This window comes from Mobula hypostoma, chromosome 9 (assembly GCF_963921235.1).
Source record: "Mobula hypostoma chromosome 9, sMobHyp1.1, whole genome shotgun sequence".
NCBI lineage: Eukaryota > Metazoa > Chordata > Chondrichthyes > Myliobatiformes > Myliobatidae > Mobula > Mobula hypostoma.
In genome coordinates, this window is record NC_086105.1 from 137,785,643 (window position 1) to 137,806,095 (window position 20,453).

A 20,453-nucleotide genomic window follows, 5' to 3' on the forward strand; every position below is an offset into this window, starting at 1 on the left:
TACTAACCCTAGCCCGAGCATGCTTGGAATGGTGGAGGAAAGCCATGCAGTCACGCGAGATTCCTTACAGGAGGCGGCAGGAATTGAACCCAGGCAGTTTCAACTCTAGTAGCACTATATGAACTGATATACTACAGAGCTGCATGCATGGGTGAACTATTGTGAGCATCCTCTCCCAGGTCGACGTTGTCATCACAGTCAACCATCTCCAGTGGGTAACGTGATCCATGTATCAGACGCAGACTCTACTGTCATGGAGGGAAGGGAAGGCACTCTCTCCTTGAAGAACTGTGGCACTTTCACCAGCTCCCGGGAACTCTTGCCCCGCGATTTCCCAGAGAGGAAAGAGTACATCCGGGAAGACATTGAGCACGCTGAGCTTCTGTGATGGTATCGTAGCAACTAGCTTGACACTCTATACCAGCAGCGAACAAGATTTCATTCCCGCCGCTGTGTGTAAGGAGTTTATATGTTCTCCCCATGATCACATGGGTTTCCTCAGGGTGCTCCATTTTCCTCCCATGCTCCAAAGATGTACAGGTTAGGGTTAGTAAGTTGTGGACATGCTGGAAGCATAGCGACGCTAGTGGGCTGCACCTCTGCACATCCTCGGACTGCGTTGGTCATTGATGCAACTAACACATTTCACTGTATGTTTTGATGCACACGTGACAAATAAAGTAAAACTTTAATTTCTAGGTAGCTTTTAGTCTAACCTTTAATCCTCACAAACTCCTGGGAACACTTGGCTCAAAGTGGAAGGTGATCAGGCAGGGAGTCAGGAACATCCTGAGCATCAGTGGTGAGAATTCGCAGAGGCCATTTGTGAACAGCGAACGGGACTACCCCAAACTTTCCCCCAGCATGCTTGCCCCTCTTCCCGCTTCCAAGGAGTCTGTGAATCCCGCCATAGGGCTACCCAACTAGAATGGAAGCCAGTTGTGCTCAATTCCAAGCAGATGCTTTAAAAAGAAAAGATCGAAACATTTGTAACTGAGCCCTGAGCAAATAATGGTCAGCTCACTGTCATTGACAGCAGAAATTAATGGCTTAAAATAATAAAGAGCCCACAGAACCAGTTCTGTTTGGCTTCTATTATATGGGATTTTTAAATCAGATCTAAACACTTGAAAGCACAATCTTCATTCAAGCTCAACTGCTTCCCTAATTACCTCAGCAACAAAGGGGACGGTGAGATTGTAAACAGTGATTGCATCTGTCTACGCTTCTGATGTATTGCATGCACATGTATACTTCGACCAAACTTAAAGGTTCAATGCAAAGTGAATATTGCAGATTCTTTTCACCTGCTGCTGAAATAAACATCCCTTTGACTAAACTAAATAATGACCAGAAAGGCCTTCTCATTGCAATTTTTTTTAATTTGCCTTTTTCAGTTGGATTTACATATATATGACTAAACCTTCAAAGAACATTCTTATAATATTGGGGAATATTGCGAGAAATACCAGGCTTATGGAGGGTAATATTACACAGCACACAGCTCAGTGAAATTAGAGAGCTTGCTGTGGTAGGGGGAAGAATTTGCAGAAATACTGTTGTAATTAAAAGTATATCCCTGACCCCATATAAAAAGCAGTAAGGGATTGAATTATCAATACATTCAGTGAAGTGTCAGTCCTTTATGTGAGGACTGACATATTGGCCCAGAAGGATGTGGGTATACACACACACACACACACACACACACACACACACACACGTTGACACACGTTCAAAGTTCAAAAGTTCAAAGTGAGTTGACTATCAAAGTACATATACCAGTCAACCCAGTCAACCTCGGCGCTTTGCAATTCGCCTATCGGAGCAACAGGTCAATGGCAGATGCCATCTCTCTGGCCCTACGTTCCTCCTTAAAACACATGGAGAATAAAGACACATATGTAAGGCTCCTTTTCATTGACTACAGCTCTGCCTTTAATACCATCATTCCAAATAAACTGATTCCTAAGCTCTGCAACCTGGGCCTTAGCGCTCAGATCTGCAGCTGGATCTTCAACTTCTTCACAGACAGGACCCAGGCTGTAAAAATAGGGGACAAGCTCTCCTCTACAATCACTCTGAGCACCGGTGCCCCATAAGGCTGTGTACTCAGCCCCCTGTTGTACTCACTGTACACCCATGATTGTGTAGCCAAGTTTCCATCAAACTCAGTATATAAGTTTGCTGATGACACCACAATTATAGCCCGTTCCTCGGGTAATGATGAGTTTGAGTACAGAGGGGAGATTAAGAACCTGGTGGCATGGTGCAAAGACAATAACCTATCCCTCAACGTCAGCAAGACGAAGGAATTGGTTGTTGACTTCAGAAGGAGTAGCGGACCTCACGACCCCATTTACATCGGTGGTGCGCAAGTGGAACAGGTCAAAAGCTTTAAGTTCCTCGGGGTCAATATCACAAATGACCTGACTTGGTCCAACCAAGCAGAGTCCACTGCCAAGAAGGCCCACTAGCGCCTTTACTTCCTGAGAAAGCTAAAGAAATTTGGCCTGTCCCCTAAAACCCTCACTACTTTTTATAGATGCACGGTAGAAAGCATTCTTCTAGGGTGCATCACAACCTGGTATGGAAGTTGTCCTGTCCAAGACTGGAAGAAGCTGCAGAAGATCGTGAACACAGTCCAGCACATCACACAAACCAATCTTCCGTCCTTGGACTCACTTTACACCGCACGCTGTCGGAGCAGTGCTGCCAGGATAATCAAGGACATGACCCACCCAGCCAACACACTTTACGTCCCTCTTCCCTCCGGGAGAAGGTTCAGGAACTTGAAGACTCGTACGGCCAGATTTGGGAACAGCTTCTTTCCAACTGTGATAAGGCTGCTGAACGGATCCTGACCCGGATCTGGGCCGTACCCTCCAAATATCCGGACCTGCCTCTCGGTTTTTTTTGCACTACCTTACTTTCCCTTTTCTATTTTCTATTTATGATTTATAAATTAAAATTTTTAATATTTACTATCGATTTGTACTCCAGGAAGTGCGAAGCACAGAATCAAATATCACTGTCATGACTGTACGATCTAGTATCAATTGTTTGCAACAATAATGTATAAAGTATATGTCACTACATACAACCTAAGTTTCATTTTCTTGCAGGCATTTACAGTGGATACAGAGAAACACAATAGAACTAATGAAAAACCACACACTACAAAGACGGACAAATAATCAATGCGCAAAAGCCAACAAATTGTGCAAACACAAAAAGATAAGGGGAAAAAACAAAATAATAAGAATAAATAAATAAACAATACATATCGAGATCATACTTTATACTTTATACTTTATTGTCACCAAACAATTGATACTAGAACGTACAATCATCACAGCGATATTTGATTCTCCACTTCGCGCTCCCTAGAGTACAAATCGATAGTAAATATTAAAATTTTAAATTATAAATCATAAATAGAAAATAGAAAAGGGGAAGTAAGGTAATGCAAAAAAACCGAGAGGCAGGTCCGGATATTTGGAGGGATATTTAGATCATGAGTTATAGAGCCCTTGAAAGTGAGTCCATAAATTGTGAAACCATTTCAGTGTAGTTGAGTGAAGTTGAGTGAAGTTACCCCCTCATGAGCCTGATGGCTGAGGGTTAATAACTGTTCCTGAACCTGGTGTTGTGGCTCCTGAGTCTCCTGTACCTCTTTCATGATGGCAGCAGTGAAAAGAGAACATGGCCTTGATGATAAGGGTCCTTGATGATGGATGCTGATTTCCTGCGACAACATTCCTTGCAGATGGGCTCAATGGTGGGGAGCACTTTACCCATGATGGCCTGGGCCATATCTATTACTTTTCGTTGGCTTTTCCATTCAGGAGCATTGGTGTTTCCATACAAGTCCGTGATGCAACCAGTCAGTATACTCTCCACTGCACATCTATAGAAGTTTTTCGAAGTTTTAGATGACATGCCACATCTTTGCAAATCTCTAAGAAAGTAGAGGAACTCCTGTACCTTCTTTATTATGACAGTTACATGCTGAAACCAGGTCTGAAACTCTGAAATAATAATGTTGAGGAATTTAAAGTTGCTCACCCTCTCCACCACTAATTCCCCGATCACTGACTCCTGGACCTTGAATTTCCTCCTCCTGTAGTCAGCTCATTCATATAAATAGTTAGCATTCATTCAGTCACATGCACTTAAACACACATTCATTCACATACACACACCCACTCATATACACACACATACACACACACACACACTCATACACACACTCTCACTCGTACACACACACACACTCATATATGCAAACACACACACACTCACTCATATATTCAAAGACAGACACACACATACACTCAATCATACACACACTCTCACTCGTATACACACACACCCATATATACAAACACACACACACACTCACTCGTACACACACACACTCGTACACATACACACACACACACACACACACACACACACACACACACTCACTCATACACACACTCACTCATACACACACACTCATATATACAAACACACACACACACACACGTAACCTCCACAATCATAGGACATTTATTCCTAGCAGTCTTCCACTCAATGACAGACTTCAGATATCCACCCGTAAGAGATATTTATCCAGATAGTTTGCAGGGCCCTTAGTATTGTCAAGGATCCCTCCCATCCATCTAACAATCTCTTTGACCCCCAGCCATCAGGCAGGAGGTGCCATAGCATTGGGACATGGACATGAACAGCTTCTTCCCCCAGGCCATGAGACCACTGAACTGATTGCCACCACCCAGGTCCCATCATGAATGAAGCATCCATGGAATTATGCTGTTTACTTATTAACTTAAGTCATAAATGCACCTTATTATTTGTTAATTCAATTGTGGCAATGTCACTTTATGCATTGCGTGTGAGTGACACGTACTGCGTTGTGTACCGTGGTTGAGAGGAACGCTGTGGTACACCTGCGTGCAGCGAATGACAATAAACTTGAACCAAGTACTCCGAAACCTCATCGTTAATAATGGACTCCAACATCTTTTCAAGCAGTAAAGCCGGGCTAAACACAGCTTCTCTGACAGTGTAGCTCCCTCTGCACTTTACTAGAGAGCCAAACATTGATTTTTATGCTCAAACCTCTGACATGGAAAAAACGCTCCTTCTAATTCAGAGGAGGGAGTCCATCCAGTCAGCTTCAGGTGTGGACCTCCGCAACAGGACAGCGGCAAGTTTTATGCATACGTACTCGGGGAGTCGTGCATGAGCAGCTACATTGGCATTAGCCGAGGGCAAATTAAACCCAGGCTGAGAGCAAGGGTAATGCCCATATTTGAGTTCATTGTGAGTATCTTGCATGCAGAAATATCACTGCTATCAAAACAGACCCCTAAACACTATGCATCAGCAATGGATTAGAATTCCAATCTACTCAAATAAGCTCCTGTCCCTTGTTTATTACTGTGCCAATTTACCATAAGACCATAAGATGTAGGAGCAGAATTGGGCCATTTGGCCCATCGAGCCTGCTCCCCCATTTCATCATGGCTGTTTTATTTTCCCTCTCAACCACATTCTCCTGCCTTCCCTCTGTAACCTTTGATGCCCTGATTAACAAAACATCTATCATTCTCCATTTTAAATACTGTGTACCCAATGACTTAGCCTCCACAGTGGTCTGTGGTAATGAATTCCACAGATTCATCAGCCTCTGGCTGAAGAATTTCTTCCTCATTTCTGTTCTCTTCTATTGTGAGGCTGTGCCCTCTGGTCCTAAACTCCATTGGAAACACCCAATGCATGTCCACTCCTCTCCGGTACACACGTACTCACGCACACCAACGTACTCACCAACAGTAGGAAATCAGAATCATCATCATTACCAAATGTCTGTTACACTGCTGACATTGAGGGCAGCACTCTTATGCTGCTTCCAGAACAGCTCTGTTTGACCAGTCAGGGTCATTAGTCCTGAACTGAACCCTCGAACCTGGAGGACTGGTGGACCACTCTTAGTCTGGCCTCTACCCTTTGACCTGTTTGCCATAGGTGACCCTACCACAAGTTAAAGCACAAAGCCCCGACTCCCGCCAACATAGCCCTCCAGGTTACTGAGGCACGCAAGCCTCCAAATCGCATGACAAAGTTGTGGTCCTCTTGGAGGTAATCAGAATCATAATCATATTTTTTTTTAAATCTCTGACATACTGTATGTTATGACATTTGTTGTTTTGCGGCAGCAGGGTAGTGCAAGACATAAAAAATTACTGAAAGTTTCAAAAACTAAATAAATAATGCAAAAGATGATAATGAGGTCGTGTTTGTGGATTCATGGACCATTCAGAAATCTGGTGATGGAGGGGAAGAAAATGTTCTTAAAACTTTGAGTGTTGGTCGTCAAGAAGCACATAATAGGGAGTTAGCAAGCTGAATAGAAATGTAGAATGTGGTGGCACAAGGGACCTTTCAACAGAGATGTACAAGGATATTATCAGGACTAGAGAATTATAGTTATGTGGAGATCTCTCTGGGCTGTGATTATTTTAGAACAATAAAGATCTAAGGGCAATTTAATTGATCTGTGTAAAATTAAATTAGTCTTTAATAGGGGAACTGGAATGGATCACGGACTAGAAGGGCCGAGATGGCCTGTTTCTGTGCTGTAATTGTTATATGGATTTACTTTGTTACAGAATCAGGTTTATTATCACTGACAAATGTCCTGAAATTAGTTGATTTGCAGCTGCAGTGCAATATAATACATACAAAAATGCAATACTATAAATTATGATAAGAAATATTAAAAAATAAGAAGCTGTTCCTGCATCGTTAAGTGTGTGTCTTCAGGCTCTCTGATGCTAGTAATGAGAAGAGGGCATGCCCTGGGTGGTGAGGTCACCCAGCGGAGAAGGCAGTCACTACAGGGCACGGATTGATAGGTGGATTAGGATCGGTGGGCACTTTCGTCAGCATAGACAAATGGGGCCCAAGGGCTTGTTATCATGATGTATTGCAGAAAGGTGTTGGGGAAGATTATTTCACTCATTATTATCCTCACTCTGCGCTCATGACTGTGTGGGCTGTCCATGAACTCAGGAACACCCCTCCTTTACACTGCTTACTTATTTATTGTTGTAACATACTGCCATTACTTGTGCCAGTGCAGTACTGCTACCACAAACCAACAAACATCAGTGACAATAAACCTGATTTTGATTCTGATACTGAAAATGTCGGGAATCTGCAACTCACAACCTGAAGGCAGAAACCCTTCCACATTTCAGAAATTCCAGGAAGAATGAATCCCAAGTGTTGAGGCTACGGATTGAGATCCAAGAAGTGGGATTGACCTATTTTTGGGTAAAACAATCACATCTAGCAAATGGTCTCCTTTTGTGCTGTAAATTTCTTAGATTCTGTGATGCTTCATCTCAGCTCTTTCCTCTTTTATTAGATTAGATTAGATTAGATTAGATTATGAGGACACGCAGTCCTCTTTTATTGTCATTTAGTAACGCATGCATTAAGAAATGATACAATATTCCTCCGGTGTGATATCACAGAAACACAGGACAGACCAAGACTGAAAAATTAACAAAAACCGCATAATTATAACATATAGTTACAACAGTGCAACAATACCATAACTTGATGAAGAACAGGCCATTAGCACGGTAAAAAGTTCATAGTCTCTCGAAAGTCCCACATCTCATGCAGACGGGAGAAGGAAGAAAACTCTCCCAGCCATACCCGACCACAGTCCGACTCTGAGTTATCTGAAAACTTCGAGCCTCCGACCAGCCCTCCGACACCGAGCACCGAGCACCATCTCTGCCGAGTGCTTCAACCCCAGCCCCGGCCGCCAGCAGCAGGCAAAGCCGAGGATTTTGGGGCCTTCCCTCTGGAGATTCTCGATCGCACAGTAGCAGTGGCAGCGAACCGGGCATTTCAGAAGTTTCTCCAGATGTTAAAGATATTAATATCTTTAAACAGAGGATACTAACTTACTGCCCGTTACGCCGCTGGCATTTAGGACAGCAGTGAAGGTCCTCCATCTCTGGTGGTCCTCATGGCTTCCTTCATCATGTCAGTAGCTTCCTCTTGGCTTTCACTACTGTCAGCCATGCAAGTACAGGGTGGAGACTCAGGAATACCATCACACTCAGGTGTAGGAGGCTTCTTCATTGCTTTTTCCGTAACAATTTTGTTTTAACGGTCAGGGTTGTTAGCTCTGAGCTGAACACTGCCCCCCCCCCAAAACCTGGAGGACCTAGTCTGGCCTCTACCCTTTAATATTTTGGCATGGGTGACCTTTACCAAGAGCTAAAGCATAAGGCCTTGACTCCAGCCAACATAGCTCTCCTGGTGACCGAGGCATGCAAACCTTCAAACCATGACATGGTTATGGTCCTCTTGGAGGTGAATAGAGGATACTTTAAGATAATAGGAAGTCTTTCTCAGTCATCCACTGACTTCCATAACTTGAAGTCTACTAAGGAAATTTCTCTTGAAAAAGGGTTGGCTCAATCCTCCGCAGCCTGTACCAACATAACTCGCTGTGATCTCCAACATTACCAAAATACAACTAAAGCTGGACGCCTGGGCCAGAGACTGCAGGTTGGAGACACAATGTCTGCAAGGTTAAGAGTATGGGGCCCAGGACTGGAGGCCTGGATGCAGCCTGCCCTGGGATGGAAGCCTGTGTGTGTGAGGAGCTGGGAGGGGGGGAAAGAGGCTTGTTTTGTTGCTGTTGTTGCCGCCCCTGTTGTGTGTGACCTTGGTTGTGCTGAACGTGGTATGTTGGCACCAGAACGTGTGGCAAGACCTGCGGGCTGCCCCCAGCACAGCCTTGGGTGTGTAAGACCATAAGGAATAGGAGCAGAATTAGGCCATTTGGCCCATCGAGCCTGCTACTCCATTTCATCATGGCTGATTTATTATCACTCTCAGCCGCATTCTCCTGCCTTCTCCCCAAAACCTTTGACACCCTTACCAACCAAGGATCAACCAGGTAGGTCAAAGGATAGAGGCCTGCCTAAGAGTGGTCCACCATACTCTAGGTTCAGGGGTTCAGCTCAGGGCTAACAACACTGACTGGTAAAACAAAACTGTTCTGGAAACAGCAGTGAAGAATCCTTCAACGTCTGAGTCTGACGGTATTCCAATCAACCTCTGCTTTAAATATACCCAATAAATATGTAGGTTGTTAATACAAACAACACTTTTCGCTGTATGTTTTAATGTACATGTGATCAATAAATCTGAATTTGAACTTAATTAGGGAGCTTGACATCATGTAAGTACCAAAATTAATAAACTATGAAGTAATCACATGGAACATGTGTGGAGCCTTTAATTACCATTCATTAAATGAGCCTTAGCATGAAGAATTCCGAAGATTTTATCTGCCAGTGCATTTCAGATTGCCTTCGAAAAAAATACTGCTCTGAGCTTTAGCTGCCCAAAATTAATTCAACATCTGCCAAGTTTCTGTTCCCAGCTGCTAGTCATTAGTTATTAGCTGCTAGTTACTAGTTATTAGTTTTAAACATGGCTTTGCAAAGAGAATGAAGAACATCAGTAAATTCATCACGGGTCATTAGCTGAACAACAAATAAGTATCTCAATCACAAATACAGGAGATTCTGCAGATGCTGGAAATCTGAGCAACACGCACAAAATGCTGTCGGAACTCGGCAGGCCAGGTAGCATCTATGGAAAAGAGTACAGTTGATGTTTCAGGCCGAGACTCTTCAGAGATTGAGGTCCTCCAGCATTTTGTGTGTGTTGCTTACATAAGTATCTTGTATGCTTTTTTTTTTGGCCCTGCTTCAACTTGTTAGTCCGTGCATATAAAGGAGCTACAAGCAGATGGACTGTGTTAAACATTACTTCGCTAAACAGTGTAAGGATGTACCAGGTGCGAAGCCAGTCTAGGGCAGTTCTGAGGGAGTGTTACCAACTTTTGGATAATGCTTTGAGATGTGATGCAGACAGGTTCTTCTCCAGTGTCTTGTCCAATCCTTCCTTAACCAATTTTTCACAGGGTGGAAATGGCTAATACAAGGGAGTATAACTTAAGGTGTTGGGAAGAAAGGATGGTGGAGGGGAATGTTTGAGGTAGTCTTTTTTAACATAGAACCTGGTAGGTACATGGAACCAGAAGTGCCAAAAGTGCTGATAGAGGCAGATACATTAGGGATACCTAAGAAACTTTTAGATAGGCATGCGGATGAAAGAAAAATGGAAGGCTATGTGGGAGGGAAGAGTTAGATTGATTGTGGAGTAATTGAAAGAGTTGGCACAACATCTTGGGTTGAAGGATCTGTACTGTGCTGTGATGTTCTACTTTCTAATTGCTAAACAGATTACCCCTTATCATTTCCAAATTGCAGAGATCTTGTTGCATCTTGCCCACAGGAATGAAAGCATTAACATATGAGGAGCAGTTGATGGCTCTGGGCCTGTACCTTCAATCAGGGGGGGTATTATCTCATTGAAACCTATTGAATGTTGAAAGGCCTCGATAGAGTAGACGTGGAGTGGATGTTTCCTATAGTGAGGGAGTCTTGGATCAGAGGGAACATCCTCAGAATACAAGGTGTCCTTTTAGAACAGAGATGAGGAGGAATGTGTTTAGCCAGAGGGTGATGAATCTGTGGAATTCATTGTCAGGGACAGCTGTGGAGGCCAAGTCATTGGGTATATATAAAGCAGAGATTGATAAATTCTTGACGAGCAAGGATGTCAAAGGTTACCGGGAAAAGGCAGGAGAATGGGGTTGGGATTGAGAATGTTCTTCCTAGGTCTGCGAGAAACTGCAGAGAGTTGTAGACACTGCTCAGCATATCACAGAGACCAGCCTCCCTTACATGGGCTCTGTCTACACTTCTCACTGCCTCAGTAAAACAGCCGGCATAATCAAAGACCTCACCTACCATGGACATTCACTCTTCTGCCCTCTCACATTGGACAAAGAATTGGACCAGGCTTAAGGACAACTTCTACCTCACTGTGATAAGATTATTGAACAGTCCCTTAGCGTAATAAGCTGGAGTCTTGACCTCACAATCTACCTCACCATGGCCCCGGCACCTCATTGTCTGCACTGCACTTTCTCTATAACTGGAACAGTGTATTCTATACTGTTATTGTTTTCCCTTGTGTTACTTCAAAGCTCTGATGTGACAAAATGATCTGTATGGATGACATCCAAAATAAAGTTTTAGAAACATAGAAAATAGATGCATGAGTAGGCCATTCGGCCCTTCGAGCCTGCACCGCCATTCGGTATGATCATGGCTGATCATCCTACTCAGAACCCTGTACCTGCCTTCTCTCCATACCCCCTGATCCCTTTAGCCACAAGGGCCATATCTAACTCCCTCTTAAAAATAGCCGATGAACTGGCCTCAACTGTTTACTGTGACAGAGAATTCCACAGATTCACCACTCTCTGTGTGAAGAAGCTTTTCCTCATCTCGGTCCTAAAAGGCTTCCCCTTTGTCCTTAAACTGTGATCCCTCGTTCTGGACTTCCCCAACATCGGAAACAATCTTTCTACATCTAGCCTGTCCAATCCCTTTAGAATTTTATACGTTTCAATAAGATCCCCCCTCAATGTTCTAAATTCCAGCGAGTATAAGCCTAGTTCATCCAGTCTTTCATCATATGAAAGTCCTGCCACCCCAGGAATCAATCTGGTGAACCTTCTTTGTACTCCCTCTATGGCAAGAATGTTTTTCCTCAGATTAGGGGACCAAAACTGCACACAATACTCCAGGTGTGATCTCACCAAGGCCTTGTACAACTGCAGTAGTACCTCCCTGCTCCTGTACTCGAATCCTCTTGCTATGAATGCCAGCATGCCATTCGCCTTTTTCACCGCCTGCTGTACCTACATGCCCACTTTCAATGACTGGTGTATAATGACACCCAGGTCTCATTGCACCTCCCCTTTTCCTAATCGGCCACCATTCAGATAATAATCTGTTTTCCTGTTTTTGCCACCAAAGTGGATAACCTCACATTTATCTACATTAAATTGCATCTGCCATGAATTTGCCCACTCACCTAACCTAACGCAGTCACCCTGCATCCTCTTAGCATCCTCCTCACAGCTAACACTGCCACCCAGCTTCGTGTCATCCGCAAACTTGGAGATGCCGCATTTAATTCCCTAGTCTAAGTCATTAACATTTATTGTAAACAACTGGCGTCCCAGCACTGAGCCTTGCGGTACCCCACTAGTCACTGCCTGCCATTCTGGAAAGGCCCCGTTTATTCCCACTCTTTGCTTCCTGTCTGCCAACCAACTCTCTATCCACATCAATACCATACCCCCAATACTGTGTGCTTTAAGTTTGCACACTAATCTCCTGTGCGGGACCTTGTCAAAATCCTTTTGAAAATCCAAATATACCACATCCACTGGTTCTCCCCTACCCACTCTACTAGTTACATCCTCAAAAAATTCTGTGAGATTCGTCAGACATGATTTTCCTTTCACAAATCCATGCTGACTTTGTCCGATGATTTCACCACTTTCCAAATGTGCTGCTATCACGTCTTTGATAACTGACTCTAGCATTTTCCCCACCACTGATATTAGGCTAACCGGTCTATAATTCCCCGGTTTCTCTCTCCCTCCTTTTTTAAAAAGCAGGGTTACATTAGCCACCCTGCAATCCTCAGGAACTAGTCCAGAATCTAAAGAGTTTTGAAAAATTATCACGAATGCAACCACTATTTCTTGGGCTACTTCCTTAAGCACTCTGGGATGCAGACCATCTGGCCCTGGGGATTTATCTGCCTTTAATCCCTTCAATTTTGTCAATGTATCTCATACATGTGACATAACGAACCAATATATTAATTACTTAACCTAGTGAACCTTCCTTGTACGGCCTCCAAGCCGAGATTATACAGCAGTAAATAAGGAGAAATAAAGTGTATTCAGCCCTCTTGGTATGGGCTCACTAAAATCCTGCACAGATGTCATAAAATTCCATGCCTCCCTTCCCTTTATAATTGAGATCAACATTCCATTCTTGAAAGAAAGATTGAGTTTATTAAGAGGGAAGAGAATAGAAAGGTAAAATTGTCTGGAAAGGTGGAGACAAAATGCAAAGCAAAATAGATTCAGAGAAGATGCGTGAACTGATCAGTCAAAGGAGGCAAGGCAAGAAGAATCACAATCAGAATCAGACTTAATATCACCGGTATATGCCATGAAATTTGTTACCTTTGAAGCAGCAGTACAATGACAATATAGAAAAAGAAGACCTTTGAATTACAGTAAGCATTATATATATATATATAATAGTTAAAATTAAATAAGTAAATAAGTAGTGCAAAAACAGAAATAAAATAAGGAGTGAGGTAGTGTTTGTGGGTTCAATGTCCATTCAGAAATTGGATGGCAGAGAGAAAGAAGTTGTTCCTGAATCACTGAGTGTGTGCCTTCAGGCTTCTGTACCTCCTTCAATGTGAAGAGGGCATGTCCTGTGTGGTGGAGGTCCTTAATGATGGACGCCGACTTGTTGGGGCACCGCTCCTCGAGAACGTTGTGGATGCTACAGAGACGAGTGCCCACAATGGAGCTGGCTAATTTTACGACTCTCTGCAGCTTTCTTCGACCCGGTGAAGTAGCCCCACCTCACCCCCATACCAGACGGTGACGCAGCCAGTCAGAATCCTATCCACAGTACATCTGCAGAAACGTTCAAGTGTTTTAGATGATATAGACACTGAAGCCAAATGATTTCCTAACCTCTAAACTCAATGCCCTGACTAATGAAAGCATGGGCAGAGGCTCACATGAGCCTGAGGAGAGGAGATGGGCCAAATGGCCCGTTTCTCATGTGAGATCTCATGAGGAAACAATGGTGAACTATGCTGCTGTGTGAATGGAGTGTTCAAGCTGCAGACAGATTGGGGCAAGGTTAAAGACATTTGAGAAGTTTAACAACATCTTAGCAACTATGCTAAGGTCCGGAGGCATGGAAAAAGCTGATAAAGGCAGAAACACCAGAGAGTGCAATGTGGAAAGAATTAATAGCAGTGTAACATCACAAGAAATATTTAACTATTTATTAGTGTACTGGGTATCATTACTGCATGTTGTCAAAAAAGTAGCGAGAACAGATGTTTTGTGGATTTGTCCTTAATGATTAAGCAAGAACACAGAACTGTTTGCATACAATTGTACTCAGACATCAACAGCTAATTTCATCACCATGTTGCAATAGACCTACAAGCTAACCCTCAACTTATTGCCAAAATATTACTGAGGCTGATGCTCCTGATTGTAGTTTATGAGTAACAGGTAAAATCACTGACCTTAAAAGCTAGTGAACAGGACAGTGTTCGCTCGCTCCACTGGCAATTTGCTAATAGCTATTTGCATGGTATATTCACAGATTCGAGGAGTTATCCAGCACACACACAGGCCCCTCGGCCAAACTTGTCCATGCCAAACAAGATGCTTATCGACACTAATGCTTTTGGCTCACATCCCTCCAAACATTTCCTATTCATGTACTTGTCCAATGTTTATTAAACGTTATAACATTTATAATTACACCATTATTATTTTGCAGGACTTGTTTACATTGCAAATACAAATGGTTCAGTTTAATATCAGGGAATGCATACATTATACAACCTGCTGCTGACTGGCGGCATTACGGCCTGGTACGGGAACACCAATGCCTTTGAGCAGAAAATCCGACAAAAGGTAGAGGATTTGGCCCAGTACATCATGGGTACCAACCAACCATTGAGCATATCTACATGAAACACTGCCATAGGAAAGCAGCATCCGTCTTCAAAGATCTTCGCCATCCAGGTCGTGCTCTTTTCTCACTGCTGCCATCAGGTAGAAGGTACAGGTGCCTCAGGACTCACACCACCAGGTTCAAGAACAGTTACTACCCCTCAACCATCGGGCTGTTGAACAAATGGGGATAACAACATTCATTTAAGGACTCTTGTATCTTGTTATTTCATGCTCATTATCTTCAGTTATTTATTTGTATCTGCATTTGCAGTTTGCTGTTCATTGATCCTGATTACAGTTACTGTTCTATAGATTTGCTAAATATACCCACAGAAAAAGAATCTCAGGGTTGTATGTGGTTACATGTATGTCTGTCTGTCTGTCTAGGTACCGTATCCGATGCAGATGTTGGTGACCATGGTTTTCCATATAGATCTATCCTTCATTTTTTGGATGACTTCCACTTCCTCGATGTGTAGCCACCTGGCTATGCTTCTGATGTACATAAGCCGAGATCTTCCTCTAGGTTTGCTCCCCTCAATCTTTCCAGAGAGTATGAGTTTTTCTAGTTCATCTTTCCGCATGATGTGTCCTAGGAATCTGAGTTGTCTTTCTCTTATTGTTGGTACGAGTGATCGAACTGCTTGGGCTCTTCTGAGAACTTCATTTGATGTGTGTGTGGTCCATGATATTTTTAACGTTCTCCTGTAGAACCATAATTCAGCTGCTTCTAGTCTCTTTTCCATTGCTGGAGAAATGGTCCAGCATTCACTTCCATAAATCAGGATAGAATAAATGTAGCACTGCAGTATTCTGTTTTTAGTGTACATGCTCATCTTTCTGTCTGTTAATATGGTCTTCATTTTTTGGAAAGCTTCTTTCACCATTGTTATTCTGTGTTTGATATCTGTGTCGCACCTGCCATCACTTGTATGTACTCTGATAATAAATTTTACTTTGAACTTTGACTGAAATTCTTACTCTTCTCAGACATCCACAAAACAACAAACCCCATCAAATGAATGATAGAAACATGAACCCCAAAGCTCCCCTTCCCCCTCCCACACACAAGTGGCAGCATCGACCCACTCCCTCCCCCTCACTTGTACTAGCAGAAGCACAGCCCCCCACTCCCCAACCAGGCAAGTGGGAGGGGTATGGATCAGGTGGAAGTGAAGGAATGCCAGGGACCAGGGGTGGAGCAACTGCAGACACACCCAGCCCTGAGACGCCAGGCAAGGTCATTTGATTCTAAACATTTAGTTTATTGATCATTACAGAATGTCTTTCTGGTGCTTCCCGCTTCCTCCCCTCTCCCTTCCCCTTTTCTGAATCATAATTCTCTCCCTGTTGCCTTCCCACTCTCAGCTCACACTACGGACCCATATCAGAATCAGGTTTATCATCTGGCGAAGAAGGATGCTTATGTGAGAATGCTGTTCTTGGACTGTAGTTCAGCATTTAACACCATATTCTATCCAGGCTCGACAGGAAGCTCAGAGACCTTGGCCTTGACCCTACCTTGTGCAGCTGGATCCTGGACTTCCTGTCAGATTGCTGGCAGGTGGTAACCTCACCTCCGCCCCTCTGACTCTCAACACAGGAGCCCCTCTGGGCTGTGTACTAAGTCCCCTCCTTTACTCCCTGAATACCCATGAGTGTGTCGCCACCCATAGCTCTAATCTGCCGACGACACTACATTGATTGGCCTAATTTCAAACAATAATGAGGTGGCCTACAGGGAAGAAGTCAGCTCTCTCATGCAGTGGTGTCAAGAAAACAACCTCTCCCTCTATGTTGCATAAACAAAGGAGCTGGTTGTGGATTACAGGTGGAATGGAGACGGGCTGCCCCCTATTGACATCAATGGATCTGGGGTTGTGAGGGTAAAGAGCTTTAAGTTCCTCGGCACCCACATCACCGAGGATCTCACGTGGTCTGTACACACCAGCTGTGTGGTGAAAAAGGCACAACAGCGCCTCTTTCACCTCAGACGGTTGAGGAAGTTTGGTATGGGCCCCCGAATCCAAAGAACTTTCTACAGGGGCACAATTGAGAGCATTCTGACTGGCTGCTTCACTGCCTGGTATGGGAACTGTACCTCCCTTAATCGCAAGATTCTGCAGAGAGTGGTGCAGTCAGCCCAGCGGATCTGTAGTTGTGAACTTCCCATGATTCAGGACATTTACAAAGACAGGTGTGTGAAAAGGGGCCCAAAGGATCATTGGGGACACAAGTCACCACAACCACAAACTGTTCCAGCTGCTACCATCTGGGAAATGGCACTGCAGCATAAAAGCCAGGACCAACAGGCTCCAGGACAGCTTCTTCCACCAGGCCATCAAACTGATTAACTCAAGCTGATTTGAATGTATATCTATGTTACATTGACTATTCTATTTATTATAAATTACTATAAATTGCACATTGCACATTTAGACGCAGATGTAACGTAAAGATTTTTACTCATATATGTGAGAAATAAAGTTAATTCAAACTCACATGTCACAAAATTTGATTTTTTGCAGCAGCAGCAGTTTAGAGCAATACGTAAAATTACTACAGTACTGTGCAAAAGTCTTAGGCACCCTAGCTATATAGATGTGTGCTTAAGGACTTTTACACACTGCTGTACATAGAATATAGAATAGTACAGCACATTACAGGCCCTTCGGCCCACAATGTTGTGCCGGCCCTCAAACCCTGCCTCCCATATAAGCCCCCACCTTAGATTCCTCCATATACCTGTCTAGTAGTCTCTTAAACTTCACTAGTGTATCTGCCTCCACCGCTGACTCAGGCAGTGCATTCCACGCACCAACCACTCTCTGAGTAAAAAACCTTCCTCTAATATCTCCCTGAACTTCCCACCCCTTACCTTAAAGCCATGTCCTCTTGTATTGAGCAGTGGTGCCCTAGGGAAGAGGCGCTGTCTATCCACTCTATCTATTCCTCTTATTATCTTGTACACCTCTATCATGTCTCCTCTCATCCTCCTTCTCTCCAAAAAGTAAAACCCTAGCTCCCTTAATCTCTGATCATAATGCATACTCTCTAAACCAGGCAGCATCCTGGTAAATCTCCTCTGTACCCTTTCCAATGCTTCCACATCCTTCCTATAGTGAGGCAACCAGAACTGGACACAGTACTCCAAGTGTGGCCTAACCAGAGTTTTATAGAGCTGCATCATTACATCGCAACTCTTAAACTCTATCCCTCGACTTATGAAAGCTAACACCCCATAAGCTTTCTTAACTACCCTATCCACCTGTGAGGCAACTTTCAGGGATCTGTGGACATGTACCCCCAGGTCCCTCTGCTCCTCCACACTACCAAGTACCTTTCTAACAACTTTTTAAATATTAATTACTGCTACTTAGTTCTTTGATATTAAAAATTAACTTGAGCAGTTTTGTTCTCTTTTAAAGGTGAATTTTAAGCAGGATTTTGTAATTCACAAATTTTGCACCTTTCTCTCACTGCCTCTCCCCTTGAATCCAGTCTCCCTTTTGCTCTCATAATGAAAGGCCTTAACCTGTCCATTTTTCTCCACAAATTCTGCCTGACCCGCAGAGTTCCTACATTGCTCTGTGTGTTGCTCCAGATTCCAGCATCTGTACTCTCTTGTGTCTCACACTTCATTTCGCTCTTTTGACATGGTTTGACGATGTATTCACCCTCCACAGTTCCCACTGCCCCATCCCACCACCCACCATTTCCCAACATTCATTCCACCGTTTATCTCCCAGTTATTGTTGAAGGAAATACCCAATTGCCTTTCCCCACTGATTGGCCAAGGCATCTGGCCTCACTCGTGTTCATCAACCCGCAGTCAGTGGCAAAATATGGCTGAGGCGGAAAAGCTGCATCGTGTGACGAAGATTAGCGCTGAAATGGCAACAGAAGATATTTAAACATAACTAAGGGAGAGACACACACAAAATGCTGGAGGAACTCAGCAAGTCAGGCAGCATCTATGGAGGGGAATGCAGACATCCCACCCTGCAAAAATTCATTTCAGGGAGGTAGCACCATCAATTTGCGGGAGATTTCCGGGAGAGGTGGGATGTCTGCAACAGAGTAGCTTCTTAGCAGCTGGCCAGCTAGTTTAAATAACGTTAGCTATGCTAATGAACGAATGACACCTGTTAAACTCACCTCAACATGTCTTTTACAGTCTTAACTCACCATGGGCAATAGAAAAGTCACTGTTGCAAACAGTGCAGCGACTAACACTGTCATTATTTTGACTCCTATTAGGCAGAGGTACACTTTAGTGTAGTCTGGGGTGACGTACGTTTTATATTTTTTTTGGAACACTCTGCCATGGCGCGCTCTCGCTCGCGCTTTCTCTCTCGCGCTCTCGCTCTCTCTCACGCTCGCTCTCTCTTGCTCTCTCTCACTCGCTCTCAAAAAAATTGATTTCCATGATATTGTATATAACTTGCGGGCATCAGGGAGCCACTATTCATATGCGGGAGACTCCCAGAACTTCCTGGAGAGGTGGGATGTCTGTGAATGAACAGTCACAGTTTCAGACCGAGACCCTTCATCAGGACCGGAAAGGAAGAGGGAAGAATCCAGAAAGGCTTCTGGATTCGTCTGGATTTCCAACATCTGCAGAATCTCTTGAAGGAGAGAATGAGGTAGAGGGATGGAGAAATAGAAAAAGATGGGAAGACAGAGAGGGGATTCCAAAGCTCAGGCTTGAGGAAAATAAAGAGGCCCAGAACTGGATGGCAGCAAAATTCTGTCAGACCTGGAGTAGGCCGCAGTGCTGTGGCGAGCACAGAATCTGAAAGAATGGAGGAGAATTTTAGAAATGTGTTATTGTCAAACCAAGTGCCATTGTAGGACAGTATGCACAGGGTAAAGGACGACAGGGCTCAGTTTATGTAGGATACAAGGTGGGAGGCTGATGAGGAGATCGAGCACTAACCAGGAGAATAGTTATTAATGTTTTAGATGTATAATGGAGGAAGGAACATCAGAAACAGTGGGAGTAGATCAGTGTGCCACGTACACAGACAGACATAGAACACATGCAACTGAAACCCGCAGATAGAAGTTCTGGAAGTGATCTTACAAGATTTATGGTTTGCAGCTGTAGGCTCGAGTAAGAACTTTTGTACACTTCACTTTCCATATAATTGACCAAAGACTGGACAAGTTGCAGTGCGCCAACCAACCGACCCAAGTCAAAGGTCCTCAATTGACTGCCACTTTTAACTCTAATCAATGAATATATTGAATACACATCAAAATCCCCAATGAGGAGGTGATCATCGTGGCCTTACCGAAATAATTTGGGCAGCACGCTAGGTCGCGTTAGGGTAGTGCTTTGCAGCACCAGTGATCGCGATCAGGGTTCAATTCCCGCCACTGTCTGTAAGGAGTCTGTACGTTCTCCCTGTGACCCCAGGGGTTTCTTCTGGGTGCTCTGCTTTCCTCCTGCATTCAAAAGACTTATGGGTCAGGGTCAGTAAGTTGTGGACATGTTATGTTGGTGCTGGAAGCATGACGACACTTGTGGGCTGACCCCAGTACACTTCTGGACTACGTTGGTCTTTTACGGAAGCAGCTCATTTCACTGTATGTTTCAATGGGCACGTGAAAAACAAAGCTAACTTTTAAAACCTTTACGAAAAAAAACATGAAAATAAATGCTTTTGTTTCATTTTCA